This window comes from Struthio camelus, chromosome 32 (genome assembly GCF_040807025.1).
Source record: "Struthio camelus isolate bStrCam1 chromosome 32, bStrCam1.hap1, whole genome shotgun sequence".
NCBI classification, from domain to species: Eukaryota; Metazoa; Chordata; class Aves; order Struthioniformes; family Struthionidae; genus Struthio; species Struthio camelus.
This window is the reverse complement of record NC_090973.1, coordinates 2,165,022-2,184,540: the sequence shown is the minus strand read 5'-3', so window position 1 is coordinate 2,184,540 and position 19,519 is coordinate 2,165,022. Positions and strand designations below refer to the sequence as shown.

Here is a 19,519-nt window from a genome sequence, read left to right as displayed (position 1 = left end):
ACAACAGCCACAGGTGTTTCAGAGGAAGCTGGACTCCCCATCCGCTGCTGTGCTGAGGTGTCACCTGGCTTTGAAGAAGACATCCCTGCCATCTCCCACAGTGACAGGGCCCCACCATCGCCTTCCGTGCCTGAGCTTGCCAGCCTTGTGCAGAACGTCCTTGGAGAAGCTGGCCTGGAAATGATGGCTGAGAGCCAGGACCCTGCCCCACAGGGCCCTGCCCCGCCTGCTGGGGCTGTGGAGGGTGCAGGCCTGGGGCTGGAGTCTGCTGCCTTGAGCCGTCCTGATGACAGGAGCCCTGGACCTGGCCGGCATCCAGCACAGCCTGATGCGAATGAAGCCACGAAGGAGCTCAGTGCAGCCGTGCCCAAAAGGACATCATCGGCACAGACCAGCAGTCTGGCAGTACCAGCAAACCCAGGCCAGGACAAGCCCACAGAGCAGGACAAAAGCACAGTCCCTGCAGCTCAGCAAGGGCCTGATGCCCCTGCTGGTGGGGGCAAAAGGGAGGTCAGCGGGGCCGGTGCACCCGCTTCCCCAGGCAAGGGCGGTGCTCCAGGGACATCACGATGCCCCCGGGCAGGGCAGGGCCCAAAACAGCAGCCTTTGGGCATCATCTGCCATGTGCAAGGACAGCCTCTGCGCGTGCACCCCGACAACACCTCGCAGTATCTCGCAGTGCTCTCCATCAAAACAGAGCCGCTGGAGGAGCTCGAGAGGAGCAGCCTGGCGCGCACCGGGCACACCTTGGCCCAGCTGCGAGAAGCCTGTTTCCAGAGGAAGAAGCTGAGCCTGAAGGAGAGCGAGGGTGAGGGCGAGGAGGCCAAGGGGAAACGTTTCTCCCTGACAGCGTCAGGATCCCTCAACGTCAAACGCAAGGAGGTGAGTGCCAAGGATGGGCTGGGCCGGGTGGTAACCCTGCCTGCGCTGGGGCCAGCCGCTGGGCCCCACTGCAGCAGCGTGACTGTCCCAGTGGGAGCAGGGCCCCGGGAGGCCTTTTGTGGTGGGAAAAGCAGCGCCCTTCACAAATGTGCCTCTCTCCTTTTAGCTGCTGGCCAGAAATTCCTTCTATAACTTGTGGAAACCTGAGATAACGCGAGTGGAGCTCCTGAAGGACGCCAGGTGCAAGTGGGAGGTGCTGGAGCGGCTGTATGCCCATGCCCCCAGGAGGGAGCGGGAGGTGGGAGCCAGGAAGAGAGTGCTGGGAGCGGCACAGGAAGAGCAAGGGGACTGGAGCCCTGAGGAGGAGGAAGAGGACGCTGATGAAGAGCTTCTGCAAAGGGAGGAGCTGGAGGAAAACACGTCCTTGCGCGAGATCTGGGTCAGACCTAGCCTCAGGAGCCTCTTAGACAAGGAAACATGCCCCCAGAAAGTGCCTTGCTCGCCCAGCGTCAAGGCTGGAGACACTGCCAGGGAGGCAGCCGGTGACATGGAGAACATGCCTCTGGAGCCAGCAGTGCTCGGAGGAGCCGAAGCAGGGGCATGTGCTTTGGGGGATGGCTTTCAGGAGGCAGGGGACAGCGTGTCTCTGGCGCCATCAGAGAGACCAGAAACAAAGCCAGAGGCCTGGCCTGCAGCCGGAGACCCTCAGGAGGCAGAGGAAAAAGTGCCTGCCTCTGCAGCAGAAGCTGTGCCGGAGGCCTGTCCCTTGGCTGGAGGCCCTTGCGAGGAGAGCAACAGCCTGCCTCTCAAAGCACCACTGCCCGAGGGAAGAAAAGCAGTGGCTTCTGCCTTGTGTGGAGGCCCTCCTCCCCAGGTGAGCAAGGAGCACATCATCGGTCCCCCCCATCAAAGGGGTCTGCTGTGAGACCTGTGTCTGGGGTATGCAGGGTGGGGGCAGAGAGCTGCCCCGTCCTGTGGGACCCCCCCCGCCCGTGGTGCTGTCACCCTCAGGCCTTTGCCCTCTGCGATATCTGCCATGGGGGAGCTGCCTGGTGCTCTCCGTTTCCAAGTGCCCAAGGCCCAGGGCTGACGTCCCCTCCAACGCCTGCACTGCGGTCAGCCCTGGGGCCTGGATGCAGAGCGAGGAGGGAAGGGGTGACCCCAGCAGCAGCCCCCTCCCACACCCAGTGAGCGAGCCCCCTTCTGCCACCCACCTGGCCACCTCTGTTCCCCCCTGCCTGTCGCAGCCCCCAGCCCAGCCCTGCTGCAACGGCCCCACAACAAGCCTTGTCCCATCTCTGTGCCACCCGCAGGTCCCTTCCCTTGGGACTCACAGCTGTTGGCAGCATCCCACAACCCCAAACCCTTCCGCACATCCATCCCGGGGCACCAGTGTCCTGAGCATCACCAGCTGATGACACGTGCTGTGTGTGCTTGCTCTCCCCATGCAGGTTGCCTCTGAGCCCAAAGAGGAGGAGAAGTCATCCCCTATCTTCAGGCACTCACCAGAGGTGGACCCAGGTACGTACCCAAGTCAAGAGCCCTTCTGGGCACGGCGGGCCCGTCCCAGCACAGCGAGCGGCACCAGGGCCGGCAGCAGTAAGCACTCGGGGGCTGGCCGTGCTGAGGCCATGACCCCTCGGGAAAGGCCTTGGTGGTGGGGACAGGCAGGTCCTGCACCCGCACAGCCCCTCGCCCACGCCTCTCCTTCCCCCACAGGCATCACCACCCTCCCGGACACCGCAGCTCCCAGGCAACGGCCCTCGCTGCTCAGGACGGTGCTTCGGGCTCTGCGCAGAGCTTTCTGCTGCAGCTGTGCCACGGGGCAGCGAGAGGACCGGCGCCAGGAGGCCAGTGCCAGGCAGGTGCCCTGAGATGGGGGCTGGCACAGGGCAAAGAGGCCGAGCGGCGGAGACTGTCCCGGCTGCTACAGAAATGCTGCCCCATTGTGTCCTGTAGCACCCACACCAACCCTAGTCAGTTACAGCCATTTTGTGCTTTGAATAAAACCCTCAGAAGATTTTTTTCCCCCCGTGTTACTTGGTGTCAGGCAAATCTCCATAGCAAGACTAGTGCAGGCAATGCCACTGAAGCCAGGCAGGTCTGCAGAGAAAGCCGTTGAAGCAGTCACAGAGTCAGAGAGCAGCTGGGGTGGGAAGGGGCTTCTGGAGGTCTCGGCTCCAAGGTCCTGCTGCAGGTGGAGGCAGCCAGCGGGGGTTTCCCAGGGCCTGGCAGGGTCGAGCTCTGACTGTCCCTGTTGCACCACCCTCAGGCTTCACAGGCTCTTGGCCCTCTCTCAGGGGAATTTTCCCTGCTGCCACTTGTGTCGTGGCCCCTCGTCCTGTCCCCAGGCACCTCGGGAAGGGTCTGGCTCCGTCCTCTCCCCACCCTCCCCTTCGGCAGCTGCAGGCAGCAGCGAGATCCCCCTGCGCCTTCTCTTGTCCCACCTGAACAGACCCAGCGCCCTTGGTCTCTCCTCATACGTCCTGTGCTCCAGCTCCCGACTCATTCAGGAGCCTCCACTGGGCTTGTGCCAGTGTGTCCATGTCTGTCTGGGAGTGGGGAGCCCTACCTGGACCCTGTGCCCAGACGTGGTCTCTCCCGAGCCGACCCCAGGGCAGGAATGCCTTCCCTCGCCCTGCCGGCTGCTCTCTGCTAACACAGCCAAGTGTGGGGCCGGCCTTGCTGCCCGGGCACGCTGCTGACCCCAGCTCAGCTTGTGCCCAGGACCTGCAGGACTTGATCTGCGGAGCTGCTCTCCAGGGACCAGGCCCCTGCCCAGCCTGCTGTGGGGCTTTTACTTTTCCCAGCAGCCCATTTCGGTGTCCTGTCAAGGTCCCTCAGAAGAACAGCCCTGGGTACCTGCTGCTTTTGTGACCATCCGAGAGTGCCCTGCCCACTTTATGCTGTGAGCTTCCCCTAAAAGTGTCCTACCCCCACCCACTGCTGGGAGCTTCCTCTGACGGTGCCCTGCACCCACATGGTGTTTCCACCCAGGCTGGTTCCCTGCCCAGGCCCCTCCACAGCAACAGCAACAGCGACATGAGTCTCAGCTCACTTGCTGTGGCATTATGTGCAGCAACATTTCCCTGGCCTCTGTGGAGGGCCCGATCGAGAGCTGGGCATGCACATCCTGGCTCCGCACAGCCTCAATTACCGCCCCGCAGGGCTTGGCACATGGCTGTGCTGCAACCCCAACTGTCCCTTTGGCTCTAGTGGCTGCCCCCACGGGGTTCCCCAGGCCTCCCCCACACCTGGGCACACCTTTGCATCCCAGGGATCTCCTGACAGTGCTGGCTGTGACCCAGGCCACCCACGAGGGCCTCTGCTGAGGTGCCTCTGAGACCTGGCCCTCCCATGGCGAGCGTGGGACACCTAGATTGGGATCCCTCACAGTCAAGCTGTGCCACCCTAGGGACCTGGTGTTCAGCACAGGGCCGGTCGACCCCTCCTCGTGTGTCCCGTCCTGCTGGGAGGGCAACAGAGGGAGAGCGAACAGCCTGAGTCTGCCCTGGGCAAGTGTGGGACATTTTGGGAGGGAGGCAACTGCAACAGCTGCCACGCTGCAGCAGCACCAGCTGTGTCCCTTCCCTGCAGCCCCTGCCACAGCCCTGCCCACCCCTGCCCCTGCCAGGGCTGCTGCCCCCTCACTCCCAGCCCCCAGCCCCTCTCCTGCCACCGTGGGGACCAGCTCTACAGGCAGGAGCTCCCCAGCCCCTGGCCCTCCCCACCTCTCCCCACACCAGCCATCCAGCCCCAGCTGGATGCCCACCTGCCTCCGTCTTTCCATTCATGGAGTCCCAGAAGAGTTTTGGTGGGGAAGGACCTCTGGAGGTCTCCACTCCAACCTCCCATGCAAAACAGGGCTGCTTGGAGCCCTACGGTCTCAGCCTTATGGTGATCACTGGGCTGTGCCTGACCCCGGTTACCATCCCCAAACCTGCTCTGCTCCTCTTGCCCATGCACTGCGGGACAGCACCCCTCATCGGTGGGGCACTGCCCTCCTGCCTTGCCAACACCCTCAGCTCCCGCTTCCCCTTCCCGTACGAAGCAGCCCCACCCTTGCTGCTCCCAACAACAGACTCTTTGGAGCAAAACCATTGGAGCTGTGATACAGCAAAACCTGCCCTCCTGGCTACCCATCATCAAATCAGTTCCCACGTGGCTGCCCTCCCCGCTAAGGCTCTGTGTGCAGTGTTACCTGGCTAGGGGGTCCAAATCTGAGGCACTCCTTACACCTTTCAATTGGCAGTCAGGCAAGGGTTGCTGTTTTGCATATATGGTCACCTTGGGGACCTACAAGCTGCTTCTGCTTGCATCCCAGCTTCCCTTGCCAAGGCTTTCTTGACTGTAGTGAGGGGGCAGGTCCAAGGCAGAGATGGGGAGTCAGGTCAGGAGGCCGGGGACAGGGTCAGGTCAGCACCCGAGGGTCAGGACCGGGCAAAGGTATGTCCAAGACATAACTCAGGCCAGGCCCAAGGACAGGGGCAGCAGCTCCCCAGCAAGGGGGAGGAGGCCCCACAATACACTGGTCACTTTCTGTCTGCCCTGCTCTTGTGCCCAGGAGATTCCCCCTCCCTGTCTGCCTGCAGCCCCTCCATGCCCACCCTGCTCCCCAGCACAGCACAACAGCCCTGGCCCTGCAGCCCCTCCACAGCTCCTGCTGAGCCAGGAACAGAGCAACCTAACCTGAGCTGGTGCCCAGGGAAACCTGTTTCTTCTTCTCTTTTTCTACCTGAATGCTGCCCTGCTTTTCTCTAGGGAGGTTGCTGCTCCCCAGAGAGCTTTTCCCCAGGTGAGTGTGTCCGTGCTGGCCTGGCTGGATGTTCCTACATCCCCTCCCCTGTGCTCCCCACAGGGCCCTGGGCTGGCATTGCTGCTCTGCAGAGCGAACGAACTGTGGGGCCGCAAGGCCACGAGGTGACTCCTGACTTCACACTGGCCGTGCTGCTTGGGGCAGGAAGCAGACCCCACCAGACAGGGCTAAACACTCATGACACTGCTGGCACATCTCTGTGCTCTTGGATGGTGCTCAGAATGACACCAGGCTGTTTGCAATGGCAGGAGATGTGTCTGGGTGTGCACTAGCTCCAGCCTGTGGTTTTTCCCTGAGGGTGCATGAATCCCTCTCCAGTTCCCCTTCCCTGGGCTTCCTGGGTCCCTACTGCCTCTCCAGGGATTGCAGAGCCCTCATTCCCCTGTGCATACCTGGATTTAGTGCTTTACCTTCTGGTTACTCCACCATGGACTGTCTCTACTTTGTGAGACTCCACTCACTGTCCATCCCCAGGCACACACTATGCCTTGAGATCTCTGAGCTCTCCTGAGGGCTCAGATTCCCCTCCAGCAGGATGGGCATCTGTCATCAGCACTGTCACCTGAGAGACAGCCCTCAGCAGACATTTCAGAGACCATTCTCCATCTCCACTGGCACTGGTTGTCTCACTTCATTTGGAAGGAGAGTGTTCCCATCTGCTGACCTGATGGCTGACCAGGCATCCAAGCTGGTGAGGGAAGCCTTAAAGTGGGAGCAACTGTGGGGAGAGGGTGAGTCAAAAAAGAGGGAGGAAGTGCTGGCCTGGGCTGGCAAGGAAAAGGTGCAGGGTGATGTGGACAAGAGAAACCCCAGAGAGAGAGCAGTGGGAATGCAGGGAGCTCTGCCTAGGGATGGACGATGGGCCTGTCGAGAGCTATGAGTGAGGATTAGCAGGCAGACCAAGAGGGGTGGCCTTGTAGTGGATGTGTACTATGGACTGCCTGAAGAGGGGCAGCCTCTGCAAGCTCAGAGCTGAGGAGAAGAAAACTCTTCCTGCTACCTAGATAGCAGCTCTCAGCTAGGCTCAAAAGCTGAGACCGGAGGCAAGGAGGCAATAGCATGGTGCTGTGTGTCTCCAAGGGGACTGCCATGACACTGTGATGGGGGTCCCCATGGTGACCACCAAGGCACTGTGATGGGGTCCCCACGGCGACCACCAGGGCTTTGTGATGGAGGTGGCATCATGGCCACAAGGCCATTGTGATGAGGCGGTCCCCATGGTGACCGTGTCCCTACTGGGACCAGAGCCCCCAGGGGTCCCCACTCTGAGGAGAGCAGCTCGACCAGGAGGGAGCAGCTCCCCCTTGGTGCCAGAGTAGCAAGTCCTCACGAGTGGATCCCGGAGATGGACAAGGAGCGGCAGGCGAACGCCTGCTCCCAGTCCACGGACGGGCACCCAGGCACGCAGGAGTGCAGGAGGAAGGTGAGTGGTGGGGCTGGAGGGAGAGGCAGGCAGCAGGGCTGGGACCTGCGTGCAGAGCACGAGGATGGTGGGGAAGGGGAGGTGGGGCAAGACAGCCAGGCATGAGCTCGCCCAGTGAGGGGGCATTTATTCGTGGCCCTGGGGATTTTCTCTCAGGTAAAGCACACACCAGCCTGGATACTCCAAGGCCCACAGGGAGCCCGTGAGCTCTGCACTGAGGGGCAGAGAGCAGCTGTGGGCCAAGCACAGCTGGGCCATGCGTGGCCATGAGGTTCCCTTTGACGTGGGGCTGGGGTTTCCTGTGCTTCAGGGGCTGCTCGTACCAACACAACCACCTCCATCATGTGCCCCCTTCTTCCCGCAGGTGGGCCAGCAGGAGCTGCACACAGTGGTGCAGCGCAGCCGGACCCCGGCTTCGTCCCACCAAAGGGACAGGCTGCCTTCGCTCCCCGGCCCACAGAGCTCGTGGGCCTCTGAACACGGCATCGTTGCAAAGGTACAGAGCTGAGCAGCGATGGTGGCAAAGCCTCTGCCTGACTCCCCGGAGGTGCCAAGAAGCAAGTGGGAAGTGCTGGGAGAGACCAGGAGGTCTCTGCCCCCAGCAGGCTGACTGCCTGCTCTGCACAGCAGTCTGCAAGGACATGCCTTGGGGTGTCCGAGAGAGCTGCCTTTGCCTGTCTCTTGCCCCACGGTGACAAACCCTCTCCCCACCCGGCCTTTGGGAGCAGAGCAGCAGCCGCCCACATGGGAGAGTGCAGCCATTGGCGAGGCCATCAGGGCCACAGGAAGTTTCCATGTGGGAAGGATGGAGGGCAGGGGGGAGGATGGCAGGAACTTAGCCTTTCTCATGGGCTTTGATTGCAGGTGGTGGAGGACACTGCCAGGGACGTTCCCATTGTGGCACAAGCTCTGCATCCCTCCACTGGCCTTGTAAGGAAGGCTCCTCTGGGGCACAGGGAGACACTGCCTGGCAGGACTCGCGCAAGAGCAGGGACACCACATCTGCCTGGCTTACCACCTCTCCCAACCAAGGCAGCTCGGCAGGCCCATGGAGGCCTGGAGACCTCTGCAGCTAAAACTGCAGGATCTACAAGGCAAACCAAGCTGCCTGCTCACGAAGCATCCTGCAGGTCTTCTCCCCGAGGCAGGGCCAATGCCATGGACACCAAAGGGGTGGCCAGGAGAACCCTGGAGAGAGAGACCAAAGGATTAGAGAAGCTGGCAGTGAATTCCAGCACAGCTGCTGCCAGGGAACCCTTCCCACCTGGTAGTGCTGCTGGGAAGGCTGTGGACTCAGGGAAGAGCCTGGCAGAGGAAGAGCTAAAGCCATCCCCTCTTTCCTTGCCTCCCCTTCCAAAACGCAAGCAGGAAGCTCACGGTCCCACCCGGGCAATGCAAGAGCTCGTCCACTGCTTGCCTGAGCCCAGGCCTGGCTCTTGTGCATCAGCACTGGAAAAAGCAAGGCTCTTGCTAGATGACAGTACCAGGACAACTCTTCCCCTGACAAGCCAGCAACTCTCCGGAAGCTCCTCCTTTGTCCCAGGAGCACAGGCCATTCCTGAAAGGGAGATGCGAAGCACGCCAGCATACAAGGAGCGGGACGAGCTGCTTTCTGCTCCCGGAGATGCCTGTGCGCAGGAGGTCAAGGCAGACTGTTCAGGCACGCTGGTGCAGAGGCAGGACTTGGTGCTAAGCAAGTCCTCAGTGTCCCAAGGTGCAGACCTGCAGCCTCGTGAGCTGCAAGTGCCCCCTGCTGAGACGTGCCAGGGAGAAACAGCCTCTTCTGCCCCGCATGATGCCCTGCAGTGTGCAACAACAGCCACAGGTGTTTCAGGGGAAGCTGGACTCCCCATCCGCTGCTGTGCTGAGGTGTCACCTGGCTTTGAAGAAGACATCCCTGCCATCTCCCACAGTGACATGGCCCCACCATCGCCTTCCGTGCCTGAGCCTGCCAGCCTTGTGCAGAACATCCTTGGAGAAGCTGGCCTGGAAATGATGGCTGAGAGCCAGGGCCCTGCCCCACAGGGCCCTGCACCGCCTGCTGGGGCTGTGCAGGGTGCAGGCCTGGGGCTGGAGTCTGCTGCCTTGAGCCGTCCTGATGACAGGAGCCCTGGACCTGGCCGGCATCCAGCACAGCCTGATGCGAATGAAGCCACGAAGGAGCTCAGTGCAGCCGTGCCAAAAAGAACATCATCGGCACAGACCAGCAGTCTAGCAGTACCAGCAAACCCAGGCCAGGACGAGCCCACAGAGCAGGACAAAAGCACAGTCCCTGCAGCTCAGCAAGGGCCTGATGCCCGTGCTGGTGGGGGCAAAAGGGAGGTCAGCGGGGCCGGTGCACCCGCTTCCCCAGGCAAGGGCGGTGCACGAGGGACACCACGATGCCCCCGGGCAGGGCAGGGCCCAAACCAGCAGCCTTTGGGCATCATCTGCCATGTGCAAGGACAGCCTCTGCGCGTGCACCCCGACAACACCTCGCAGTATCTCGCAGTGCTCTCCATCAAAACAGAGCCGCTGGAGGAGCTCGAGAGGAGCAGCCTGGCGCGCACCGGGCACACCTTGGCGCAGCTGCGAGAAGCCTGTTTCCAGAGGAAGAAGCTGAGCCTGCAGGAGAGCGAGGGCGAGGAGGCCAAGGGGAAACGTTTCTCCCTGACAGCGTCAGGATCCCTCAACGTCAAACGCAAGGAGGTGAGTGCCAAGGATGGGCTGGGCCAGGTGGTAACCCTGCCTGCGCTGGGGCCAGCCGCTGCGCCCCACTGCAGCAGCGTGACTGTCCCAGTGGGAGCAGGGCCCCGGGAGGCCTTTTGTGGTGGGAAAAGCAGCGCCCTTCACAAATGTGCCTCTCTTCTTTTAGCTGCTCGCCAGAAATTCCTTCTATAACTTGTGGAAACCAGAGCTAACGCGAGTGGAGCTGCTGAAGGATGCCAGGTGCAAGTGGGAGGTGCTGGAGCGGCTGTATGCCCATGCCCCCAGGAGGGAGCGGGAGGTGGGAGCCAGGAAGAGAGTGCTGGGAGCGGCGCAGGAAGAGCAAGGGGACTGGAGCACTGAGGAGGAGGAGGAGGACGCTGATGAAGAGCTTCTGCAAAGGGAGGAGCTGGAGGAAAACACGTCCTTGCGCGAGATCTGGGTCAGACCTAGCCTCAGGAGCCTCTTAGACAAGGAAACGTGCCCCCAGAAGGTGCCTTGCTCGCCCAGCCTCAAGGCCGGAGACACTGCCAGGGAGGCAGCCGGTGACATGGAGAACATGCCTCTGGAGCCAGCAGTGCTCGGAGGAGCCGAAGCAGGGGCATGTGCTTTGGGGGATGGCTTTCAGGAGGCAGGGGACAGCGTGTCTCTGGCGCCATCAGAGAGACCAGAAACAAAGCCAGAGGCCTGGCCTGCAGCCCGAGACCCTCAGGAGGCAGAGGAAAAAGTGCCTGCCTCTGCAGCAGAAGCTGTGCCAGAGGCCCGTCTCTTGGCTGGAGGCCCTTGCGAGGAGAGCATCAGCCTGCCTCTCGAAGCACCACTGCCCGAGGGAAGAAAAGCAGTGGCTTCTGCCTTGTGTGGAGGCCCTCCTCCCCAGGTGAGCAAGGAGCACATCATCGGTCTCCCCATCAAAGGGGTCTGCTGTGTGAGCTGTGTCTGGGGTGTGCAGGGTGGGTGCAGAGAGCTGCCCCGTCCCGTGGGACCCCCCTACGCGTGGTGCCAAGCTGTCACCCTCAGGCCTTTGCCCTCTGCGATATCTGCCATGGAGGAGCTGCCTGGTGCTCTCCGTTTCCAAGTGCCCAAGGCCCAGGGCTGACGTCCCCTCCAACGCCTGCACTGCGGTCAGCCCTGGGCCCTGGATGCAGAGCGAGGAGGGAAGGGGTGACCCCAGCAGCAGCCCCCTCCCACACCCAGTGAGCCAGCCCCCTTCTGCCACCCACCCGGCCACCTCTCTTCCCCCCTGCCCGTCACAGCCCCCAGCCCAGCCCTGCTGCTACAGCCCCACAACAAGCCTTATCCCGTCTCTGTGCCATCCGCAGGTCCCTTCTCTTGGGACTCACAGCTCTTGGCAGCATCCCACAACCCCAAACCCTTCCGCACATCCATCCCGGGGCACCAGTGTCCTGAGCATCGCCAGCTGATGGCACGCGGTGTGTGTGCTTGCTCTCCCCGTGCAGGTTGCCTCTGAGCCCAAAGAGGAGGAGAAGTCATCCCCTATCTTCAGGCACTCACCAGAGGTGGACCCAGGTACGTACCCAAGTCAAGAGCCCTTCTGGGCACGGCGGGCCCGTGCCAGCACAGCGAGCGGCACCGGGGCCGGCAGCAGTAAGCGCTCGGGGGCTGGCCGTGCCGAGGCCATGACCCCTCGGGAAAGGCCTTGGTGGTGGGGCCAGGCAGGTCCTGCACCCCCACAGCCCCTCGCCCACGGCTCTCCTTCCCCCACAGGCATCACCACCCTCCCGGACACCGCAGTGCCCAGGCGACGGCCCTCGCTGCTCAGGACGGTGCTTCGGGCTCTGCGCAGAGCTTTCTGCTGCAGCTGTGCCACGGGGCAGCGAGAGCAACGGCGCCAGGAGGCCAGTGCCAGGCAGGTCCCCTGAGATGGGGGCTGGCACAGAGCAGAGAGGCAGAGCGACGGAGACTGTCCCGGCTGCTACAAAAATACTGCCCCATCGTGTCCTGTAGCACCCATGGGCCCACAACAACCCTAGTCAGTGACAGCCATTTCATGCTTTGAATAAAACCCTCGGAAGCTTTTTTCCCCCTCTGTTACTTGGTGTCAGGCAAATCTCCATGGCAAGACTAGTGCAGGCAATGCCACTGAAGCCAGGCAGGTCTGGAGAGAAAGCCGTTGAAGCAGTCACAGAGTCAGAGAGCAGCTGCGGTGGGAAGGGGCTTCTGGAGGTCTCGGCTCCAAGGTCCTGCTGCAGGTGGAGGCAGCCAGCGGGGGTTTCCCAGGGCCTGGCAGGGTCGAGCTCTGACTGTCCCTGTTGCACCACCCTCAGGCTTCACAGGCTCTTGGCCCTCTCTCAGGGGAATTTTCCCTGCTGCCACTTGTGTCGTGGCCCCTCGTCCTGTCCCCAGGCACCTCGGGAAGGGTCTGGCTCCGTCCTCTCCCCACCCTCCCCTTCGGCAGCTGCAGGCAGCAGCGAGATCCCCCTGCGCCTTCTCTTGTCCCGGCTGAACTGACCCAGCGCCCTTGGTCTCTCCTCATATGTCCTGTGCTCCAGCTCCCGACCAGCTCGAGGGTGTCCACTGGGCTTGTGCCAGTGTGTCCATGTCTGTCTGGGAGTGGGGAGCCCTACCTGGACCCTGTGACCAGACGTGGTCTCTCCCGTGCCGACCCCAGGGCAGGAATGCCTTCCCTCGCCCTGCTGGCTGCACTCTGCTAACCCAGACGGGGTTGGCAGCTGTCACAGCCACGCACAGGTGAAGTCTCATTGGAGCTGGGCAGAGCTGTGGCACAGGGGCCATCAGCACACACAGTCAGCCCAGTTGCTTTGGCAAGCAGAGCCCAGAACCAGCCCACAGAGCCTGACAAAACCTCACACCCTATCACTGACACTGCACATGAGGACATCTCGTGCAAAGCAGATCCCAGCATGATGTTGCCAGGGATGAAACCCACCCCAAGAGGCACGTGCCCGAGGCAGCAGCACTCGCTGAGGAGCTCTCCAGGTGCCAGGGAGCAGGACCTGCTAGTGACCGCCCTGCAGCAGTGCCCGGCACCCCCGGGGGCCCTAGTGCTGCTGGCGGGGCCGTTGCCCCAGCTGTCCTGGGCATGGGGGCCGGGCTGGGGCCCCAGGCAGGGAAGAGCTCAGGATAGCCATGTTTGAGCATCGTCCTCCACCTTGGAAGCCAGCCTCTGCAGATAAACCCCAGTCTCGTCTCAGAGCATCTGGGAGTCCCCTCGGGAAATGCAGAGTCTCTGGAGGAGCTCAGCAACAGCTGGATGGTCCGCACAGGGCTGAGCTTCCTCCAGCTCCCAAAAGCCCCTTTTCTGGGGAAGGGGGCAGCCCAAGAGAGAGCAGGCTGAGGGTCGTGAGAGCAAGAGGAAACATCTCTCTCTTGCCACAACTGGGTGACCCACTGCCAAACCAAAGGAGGTGAGGGTGACGGATGGTGTGGGGCAGGGTGGGTGAGGAAAGGGTGGCATCTCCCAGCACTGGTTTCAGGGGCCCCTTTTCCTTGTCGCCTCCCCTGTGCCTGGGGCCAGCTGCTCCGCCACGCTGGGACAGCCCCAATGTCACACATGTCCCAGTGCCCAGCACCCACTGCTGCAGGGTCCCCAGGAGGCGTTTCCCAGTGGGGCTGCGTGGGTCCCCAGCGCCCGACTCCTGGGGCTGCTGAATCCTCCCAGCCCAGCTCTGCTCAGCACTGCTCAGCTCCTGGGACAATGGGTCCCATTGCAGAGACTGGGGCAACACCTCGAATGAGGACAGGCCAGCTTGGGAGGGTTGGTGAAAGTCGACTACAGAAACACTTGTGGTAGCTGAGCCCAGAGCAGGGAGACACTGAAATACCATGGGAGCATGTCAGCTGCCCAAAACCAATGGCCCCAAACACAGCACGCAGCTGCTGGGGATTCCCATGGTGGACATGGACCCCGAAGGACATGGAAAGCCACAGGCACCTGCTTCAATATGGGCACAAGCACCTTGGCAAATGGTCATTCTCACACCCAGGCCATCATTGCATTCACCATGTTGCTTTGGGCCTGAGTCTGCCTGGAAATGGGGATAATGCAGGAGTGCCAAGAGGAAAAGGGACAATGTCGACAATGTTGACTGCTAAAGCCCGCACACATGCTTGCAAGTCTTCTTGGTGCCCGGTGGCCATCCCAGGCCCCAGGGAGAGGCAGAGCAGTGGTACTGGCAGCTCGTGTGGCCAACGCGAGGCCTGGACTCCTGCCCCAGCACCCAACTCACTGACTACTGCCCTCCCTCCTGTGGCACCAGGCTGCAGGCAGGTGGCCCCAGCCAGCTCTGAAAAAAACCCCTCCCTTCACACCTCTCCCTCTCGCATGTCAGGTCTTCAGCAGAAACTCATTCCCTGACTTGCAGAAACTTGATATCACACACCTGGAGCTCTTTGAGGACATGAACACCAAAGAGGACCTGCTGGAGCGGCTGATGGCCCATGTCCTCAAGAGGGAGCCGAAGCAGGGAGCGGGGAGGAGAGTCCCAGAAGGGATGCACAGTGAGGAACTGGACGAGACCAATGAGGAAGCACAGGAGGAAGAAGTTTTAAAAGGGGAGACCTCCTGCATTTATTGGAGCCAACAAGACATTGTGGCAAGCAAGGAGGAAGAGTTGGGAGCTGCTGCCAAGACCCCCCTGCCCCGCTCACCCCCCAGTACTGCCAGAGCAGCTGCCAGAGAGGCAGCCAGTGACCGCAGCAGCATGCCTCTCGCCCCACCAGCACCCCTGGGAGCCAGCCCAGAGGCTTCTGCCTTGGCTGGAGGCCCTCGGCACAGGTGACCTGGGAGTGAGTGGTCAGCACTGAGCACTAAACAGAGCCAGATGCATAAGCCTGGGGTTGTGCACAGTGGGTGTGGTGAGCTGACCCCTCCCACAGGCCACCAACCCTGCTTGCCCGCTGTGCCAAGCTGCCACCCTCAGCCCTTTGTCCCCTGCATTGTCTCCCATGGGGGAGATGCCCAGGCCTCTCCCTTTCAGCCTACCTGAGGTGACCATACCCTGTGCGCAAGGCTTGATGGCCCCTCCACCCCCTGCCCTGGCATCTGCCCTGCGCATGGGTGCAGAGTGAGGAGGGAAGCGGCAGCCCCACACAAGACACATCACACCACCAGCCAACTGGCCATGCATCCAGCTGGCTCCGTTTGCCTGTCATGGCCTCCAGCCCAGCCCTGCTGCGGTGGCCACACAATGAGTGTTGTCCCATTGGGGTGCCAGCTGCGGGTCCCCTCCCCTGGATGCAGGTGCCAGACAGGGGCCCTGAGGTTGGGGCTGCACCTCTAGGTGCACAGCACAAACAGGGAGAGCAAGAGAGATGCAAGTGATCATGCTGAAGGCATTCAGCTCACATCAGAGTTTAGAAAATGGCAATGAAGGCAGGCAGAGCAGGATAGAAAACCAGTCCCCTCTTTCATAGGCTCACAGGGTGGCTTAGGTGGGAAGGGACTTCTGGTGGTTTCTGCTCCCACCTCCTGCTCAGAGTGGAGCTGATTAGCTCAGGTGTCTCTGGGCCTTCTCCTGGTGTCAAGGTTTGACTGTCTCCCATGAGGGATTCCCCCCCAACACAGGGTGCCTGTTCCAGCACTTGGCCACAGTAATAATGGCTGGGAAGTTGTGTCTTCTCTTGGGTGGGAATTTCCCTTGTTGCAGCTGGTGCTGCTGCCTCTTGTTTTGTCCCTGGGCACCTCTGGGAAGGGGCTGGCTCCATCCCAACAGCCTCCCTTTAGGCAGCTGCAGACAGCACTAAGAGCCCTCTGCACCTTCTCTTCTCCTGGCTGAACTGACCCGTGCCCTTGGCCTCTCCTCGTGTGTCCTTTGCTCCAGCCCTGACCTGTTTGGGGACCTCCACTGGACTTGCTCCAGTGTGTCCCTGTGTGGTACTGGGGATCCCCAGAATGGGCCCAGTGCCCAACAGAGGGCAGCAACCTTCGCTGCATATGGCTTCACAGGAGACAGAAGGGCTGGCCTTTTATCTCCGGTTCCCCCACCACCCTCCAGCACATCTTCCTCTGCAGAACTTATCTTCATCCTCAGGAAGGCTGTGAGCACTGCCCTGAGAGCTCCCTCAAGCATGTGTGCCAGCTGCCCAGGACGAGGACAGTTTGGGTGCAGACAGCGATGCCGTTACTGAGAACGCTGCGCACTTGGGCTGGGCAAAGCTTTTGGCACAGTTTTGGTGTGCAGCCAGCAGTGCAGCAACGCATGACAAGCAGGTGCATGGTTCTCTCTGAGGCCATAAGCAGAGTCGTGTTTTGAAGGAGCTTGCCGGAGACTGGCTACAGACCTGTGTATGTGGAGAATTACTGCCTCAGCACTGGACAACGTGGCAGAGGAAACCCTGTGAGAGCTCACCAAGCCCTCCAGACTCCCAGGCCTTCACAACCAGCTATCTGGGACCTCTCTTCCCTCCTCACTGAAACACTTGCAGCCAAACTCGTAATGACATTTTAGTCCCTCTTTGCCAGCCAGAAAGCTTCCCTCAAAATGTTCATGTCTTGTTGACTGTGCCGTCCATTGGCACAGCCCTTTCTGCAGGTCAGAGATCTTCCCCTCATTCACTTTCTGTCCTGCCAGCAATTGTTTTTTTCTCCTTGGGCAGCATGCTGTCTACTCCATGATATGCAGGTTACGGAGGAGGGTCTACAAAACTTTGATTCTCAGCACTCTTTAAAAAATGGAGAAAATAGCCTTTGCAACCTTCAAACCCCAATGCTTAGGGGAGGCTTCTTGGTTTCATGGGTGAAGGGTTTAAGGGGGTCTATGAAGCATATACTCAGGCTAGGGACTTCTATGCATATGACACCCTGGCCGGTTAATGTCAGATCCTGTTTTTTTTGTTTTTTGCTTTTTGTTTTTCTTTTCAGAAGCTGACTAACATCAAAGGGGCCATCACAGCCTTTGGCATGTGAGGGGGTGGCCCTGAAACTTTGTGTCCATAAACAGCCAAAGAAAGTCCATGACACTCATGACCCTTTCCAACTCCCATTCCCGCTGAGCTTTCCTTTCCACCCCTTCTTCCAGTGCTAACTCCAGGAGAGATTTGGGACATTTGTTCCAGATTCCTGCATATGCCACATAGTGTAGAAAATACAGCCCTTCCCTAGGGGTTTCTAGGGGTTTGACCACACATGTCAAACACTGGTCCTGGCTGACATTCAAGATCTTTTCATGACACAAACCACATTCCCAGCATTTACCTATGTGATGCTTTTCCATGTAGACTGGGAACCTCTCACAAAATCATCGATAAACCATTTAAAGTATAGTAGCCAAGATCTAAACATAAGCTCGCAGTTAGGGCACCTTATTCTCGTGCCCATGTTATCTGCGCAGTCTCGCAGCAGGCAGAAGTGGCAATGATGCAGGTATGGAGATGTTGGTGCAATGTCTGACAAAGCTCACAAAAGTTTCTCAACATAAATACCTTCCCTCCATCGTTAATACAAGAGTAATGTTCATTGCATGAAAGGAGAAAATTGGTCTTGGGTTTTTTGCAATAGTTACTTGGATTAAAAATCCCCTTGCCTGTTTTTTTCCCTTGAACATGATAAAGATGTGTATAGTAATGTGTAACAGCTCCTCAGACAACGGAGTTTTGCTCAGCACCACTGTCCTGTTTGTGGACCACCAACAAAACAGTGGTCCTTGCCCTTGCTCTTTAGATTGACTAAACAGTGCTACTTTCTGTGGATGGTTCTAAAATGGGGGCTAGATCATATGGCCCTGCCTGTCCAACCCCAGCCCCTTTTACAATAGAGGCTGGCAGATAATAAGTCTGATCAAAAATTAAAAAAAAAACAATCTGCCTTTGACTCTGGGGGATCACTGACCCAAACACTTATAAAACCTCTGTGTTCATTTGGCTTAGATTAATAGTGAGGAAACAGAAAAATATGAGCCAAAGGTGGTCCTTCATGCTGCAATCCCAAAGGCTAAGCCTGTAGTCTCCTCTGGGTCCTCTGAGGGTCACAAGGTCATGGAGAAGCGGGTCCTCAACATCAAGATCAAGTAGCTGCAGCACCTCCAAGGCCTGCACTGTTAAAGGACGCTGAATCCGATGGATTTTTCAGTCCAGGGGATTCCTGCTTCCTGCACCTCTGGAAGGGAGACTGCTGCGGTTCTCTCTTTCCTGGTACTGCCAGCAGCGAGGCTGGGCATGTACTTCCAAGAGGCATACACACACTCTGCACGGACACGGTCGACCACCAAAACATCAACTCAGGCAGGGGCACAGTACCTTTACAGGCACCACACAGACACGAGCAGCGCTCATAAACAGGAACGATACAAAGGGCCTTGTCCTGTCCTTGCTCACCAGCTAATCAGGCTCAAAGCTTGCAGGAGACCTCACACGCACCCTCGCCCAGGTGTCTCTGGTAGCTGGCTGCCTTGACATCTGCAAGCCTTCCACACGTGCATACATGCTCACACAGAAAGTAGCTAGGAACAGGATTTAATACGATGATAGGATAGACTGCAGTGACCAGGCACACAGTTTGGCCAGACAAGTGTACTTGCCAGTGGCTTGCTTACACATGACTGGCCCCTTTTATTCCTTCTCCTTCCATTTTCCCATGCTTTTGCATCCATGATCCAGCTTGATCCCTCCCTTTCTCCAGCTTTATTTGCTTTGAAATAAACAGCCCATCTCTAAATATATATTTTTTCTCATTGGTCCCAGATTAACCACATGTATACTCCAATTTAAGCTTTCTGATAACTGTTAGCTAGGTAACCTCTGGATCATATGGTGCTTCTGATACCTTTGCCTCAGTACTGCTGGGGTTGCAGGTCTACTTCCCAAAGGATCCCTAATACAATTGTGTGTGAAGCTCCTCCTTTTCTCACAGAACTCTCCCTTAAGCACTGCTGAAATCCAGCCATCCCTCACAGTGCTGTCTGCTACTCGGCAGAGTCTCATTCTGTTACCTGCAATGCCCGGTGATTTCTCATGCTCACTAGTTTCTCACGTCCTGTTCAGTCAGCTCAACCTCAAGCCAGAGCCTAGTCATCTGCCTGCATACCCTAACCCCATGTTGCCGGTGGAGCTGTGAGCCTGGGTAGGAAGGTCCAGGGCCACCACATCCTTCACGGTGGTGCAGAAGGACCCAGCCCAGACCAAGACAACCGAGCTGCCCAAGAGCACCCAAGTGCTCTGCTGGGCTGAGCTTTGGTCACCTGACATGCCATAGCTTCCCTGGGGTCCCATCTGAGGAGATGGGCTGCAGAGATGCACCGGACCTGGTTTTCCTATAAAGAATTCACTCTTGTAGAATTCCCTTTGGAAATGGGACTCGCACACACAAAATTTTAAAAAGCTGCTAAAGGCAATTCTGAGAGGCCCTAACAAAATGAAATGCTGATCAGATAAAACTATAAAAGGAGTAAAACAATGGCCATATTTTCCCATCCTCTATTTTTTCCCCTTTGTGGAATGCAAAAAAAAAAAAGAGAAAAGCCACCTTTGTGTGTTGATTATTTCTCTAAAATATGTTTCCCTTTATCCATACTGCATGCTTCTGCCCTTTACTTTGCCGTGTAAAGACATGGATGGAGACAGAAGTGTAAAATAAGGAGGGGAATATATAATTTCACAGATGGACAGCTAGAAAATAGTGTGGTAGGGGCACACATAGTTTATTTGAAATAATTCTTGATCATGAAAAAGAAGAGAGAAAATCCCTAATTATCCAAGAAGAAATATCCTTTTTCTTTTTCCTTCTGAAGAATACATCC

At 58.9% G+C, this 19,519-nt stretch overlaps 1 long non-coding RNA gene across 1 annotated transcript in view; it reads right to left on the bottom strand.

The window, feature by feature from the left end:
• The window catches only part of LOC138063481 (uncharacterized), a 180,832-nt gene that overhangs the window by 111,455 nt on the left and 49,858 nt on the right, over positions 1 to 19,519 (bottom strand). The gene's annotated exons all lie outside the window — the stretch shown is intronic.